Here is a 3710-nt window from a genome sequence, read left to right on the forward strand (position 1 = left end):
TTTCTGAAGAGAATATAGGATCTCTAAGGTCCTTTCTGGTTCTGAAGGTCCAGGATTCTTAGATTTCATGTTGGGAATTTGAAGCTCTGCTTCAACTATGAAGTTAAAACTTATCTTGGAGCATAAGAAGGTTTCTGTTTCCTAGGGATGAATCTTGAGGGGTTTTTTTTCCCCCAATCCAGTTCAATATATCTTTATTGTCCATCTTTTGTAAGCAGGGCACAAAGTCAAAAAGAAATCTTAGCAGGAGATCTCTAGTAAAGTGTGTCAGGGATCTATAGTCCAATGCCATTTAACAAAAAGGTAAGTGAATTGGCCAAGGTAACTTAGCTAGTAAGTGACAAAGCTGAGTAGGATTCAAACCCATATCTCCAGACTCCAAATTCAAGGGTTTTTTCACTATACTGCACTGCCTCTCTTAACTGTGTATCAGCATATGGATAGAGAATTGAGCCTAATATAATGAGAGCAGACTGAAGGAGAGCCATATAAGCAAATGTAATTTTAGGTGGCATTGTGAAGTAGAGTGTCCAGAACAAGAGAGATGATAATGTTATAATACCCTGGTCAGATCACAACTAAAATATTGGCCTGGATTCCAGGCATCACATTTTTGGAAGTGCAATTCTGCTATAAGACTTGTTTTGAACGTACAAATTTGCCCCAACACAAATGATGAATTAGGGAAAAATTTGAACATTAATGCAAATTTTTCATTTATTTGTGAGCAATTTTATTTATGAGAAATAGCAAGAACAAATACAACTTAATAACTTGAAAGCTATAGCCCTTCTGATCTGATAATCACTTCTACAAGCAAACTTCAGGTCTTTTTTTTTAATTTAATTTTTTTTCCAATTACACTTAAAAACAATTTTTAACATTCTTTTTTTTTTAAATTCTGAGTTCCAAATTCTCTCCCTCATTCCCCCTCCTTCCTCCTTTCTTGAGAAGGCAAGCAATTTGATATGAGTTATATATGTGCAATCATGCAAAACATATTTCCACATTAGCCATGTTGTGAAAGAAAACACATGCCAAAAAATATATATATATATACAAGAAAAATAAAGTTTTAAAAAAAAGTATGCTTCGATCTGCACTCAGACTCATGTCAGGTCTTTTTTAAGATAAAGTGCCAGATTCATTATATACCTTCAGGTGCAGAAGGAGCTGTAGGTGGAAGAGGGCTGGTCTACACCCATGTACTCCACCCCACACATTCCCACACTCACCCCTATTGACCCAGCCCATGTTCCCTGCATGCTGGTGACTTTGCCAGTTGGAGCCCTGTGAGAACTGGGGCCCAAGGCCATAAACTCTATCACTACTTATTTTAATGTTTATTTCTTGACTATTTTTTTATTTCGTCACTATTTAACATGTATATAACCATGCTACCATTTTTGTTAAATTCTTCTCTCTTTTATGTGTCATTAATGAAATTTTTGAGTGTCATGCCCCGAATCTCATTTTTCCCCATAAGCCCAGTGGGTTTTGTTGTGTGATTTTTCACAGTAGAGTGCTTTTTAAGAATACATATATCCTGTTATAGAAGATCTGACTATATATCAACAAAATGGAGTGTGTTTGGAGGATGGCCCAGATGACCAGGGGAATGGAGAACATACTGTGTAAAGACTGGTTGAAGGAGCAAGAGATGTTTAACCTGAGGAGGACAAAACATGTTAGGACTGTTTGGGGGGGGTGGGGGTCAGGGAGGGAATGATAATTGTCATCTTCCTGAGTTCAAATCCAGCCTCAGAAACTTACTAGTTATGTGACCCTGGGCAAGTCACTTAACCCAGTTTGCCTCAACTTTCTCATCTGTAAAGTGAACTAGAGAAGGAAATGGCAAACCACTCCAGTATCTTTGCCAAGAAGACCCTGAAGGGGTTATGAAGAGCAAGACATGACCAAAATGACTGAACAATAATAACAAATTATTTCCAAACAATTAGTCTTGTTCCAAATTATTAGAGGGATTGGACTTGTTCAGTTTGTCCACATAGGGTAGAATGTGGAGCACTGGAGCAAATTTAAGATTGAGACATCAGGAACTTTCTAATAATTAGTGGAATGGCTTCCCCTTTGAACTAGTGGGTCAGTCGAATTGTAGGTCTACAGTGGAGGCTGAATAGCTATTCAAGGTGAATGTTGTAAAGAGGATCATTGTTCAACCATACATGGGAATGGAAGGCTTGTGGCTTCACTTCCAACTTTGACATTCTGAAGTTTGGCAAATTTTATTTTGTTTGTTTCAGACCATTATATTAGTCTAACAATTTTAAATCATGATTTTAATTTTAATCATGATTCTGTCATACAAAGAATTAATTACTCCTTTCAGCTTTGTGTTATCATTTTGCTCAGAATGCTTTCTATGTCTTCATTCGATTTGTTCAGAAAATCACGGAACCATAGAATTTTAGAGCTGGAGACACCATAGAGGTTATTTTACCTTACCTACTCATTTTACAATAGAGTAAACTGAGGTTTAGGGAATTCATGACTTGCCTAAGACCACATAGCTAAATTCTATAATTTTGTGATTCTACAATGAAGCTTGTCCTTTAATCAATCAATTAATCAATGAACAAGCATCAATTAAGCATCTATTATATGCCCTTTATTATAGTAGTCTCTGAGGATAGAAAGACAAAAATAAAACAATGCTTGCCCTCAAGGAGCATATGTTCTTTCTATCAGGGCACACAATATGTCCATGTATAGATGCATACAATATATAAAATGCCTTCTGGTTCCCAATCCTGGGCTCCTTTCTACTATACAATGCAGCCTACTTGTTTCTGTATCACTATTGGCATTTTCCTATTTTGTGTCTTACTCCTTCAAGGCTAAATAGAGTTCAAGATCAAGAAATGAAGGTGGCAAAGGTTTCTTTCCTATTAAAAAGATCCATCCCTGTATAAGGTATAGATAGGTGGCACTGTGAATAGAGCACTGGGTCTGTAGTCACGAGGCCCTGAGGGGCCCAGGCGGAGGAGCAGAAATGGCACCTCGCAAGGGGAAGGAAAAGAAGGAAGAGCAGGTCATCAGCCTTGGACCTCAAGTTGCGGAGGGGGAGAACGTGTTTGGTGTCTGCCATATCTTTGCTTCCTTTAATGACACCTTTGTCCATGTGACTGATCTCTCTGGCAAAGAAACCATCTGCTGAGTGACTGGTGGGATGAAGGTCAAGGCTGACAGAGATGAATCTTCTCCGTATGCTGCGATGTTGGCCACTCAGGATGTCGCCCAGAGATGTAAAGAGCTAGGCATCACTTCCCTTCGCATCAAACTTCGGGCCACGGGGGGAAATAGGACTAAGACCCCTGGCCCTGGCTCACAGTCCGCCCTGAGAGCCCTGGCACGTTCCGGAATGAAGATCGGGTGGATTGAGGATGTCACTCCAATCCCCTCTGACAGTACTCAAAGAAAGGGTGGTCGCCATCTGTGAATATCGTCTGCTGGGTTATTTTTGTCAATAAAAGTGTCACGTTGGTAAAAAAAAAAAAAAGAGGCCCTGAGCTCAAACCCAGCCTCAGATACTTACCAGCTGTGTGACCCTGAGCAAGTCACTTAACCCTGTTTGCCTGAGTTTTCTCATCTGTAACAGAGATGGAGAAGGAAATGACAAACCACTCTAATATCTTTGCCAAGAAAACCCAAATGGGGTCGTAGAGAGTTGGACATGACTGAAATGATTC

The 3710-nt window shown here is 39.3% G+C and overlaps 1 pseudogene; it reads left to right on the plus strand.

Moving 5' to 3' along the window:
• Positions 1-2992: 2992 nt before the first annotated feature.
• On the plus strand, positions 2993-3460 carry LOC110216540 (small ribosomal subunit protein uS11 pseudogene; annotated as a pseudogene).
• Positions 3461-3710: the final 250 nt, after the last annotated feature.

This window comes from Phascolarctos cinereus, unplaced genomic scaffold (assembly GCF_003287225.1).
Source record: "Phascolarctos cinereus isolate Bilbo 61053 unplaced genomic scaffold, phaCin_HiC Scaffold_5;HRSCAF=322, whole genome shotgun sequence".
Classification (NCBI taxonomy): Eukaryota; Metazoa; Chordata; class Mammalia; order Diprotodontia; family Phascolarctidae; genus Phascolarctos; species Phascolarctos cinereus.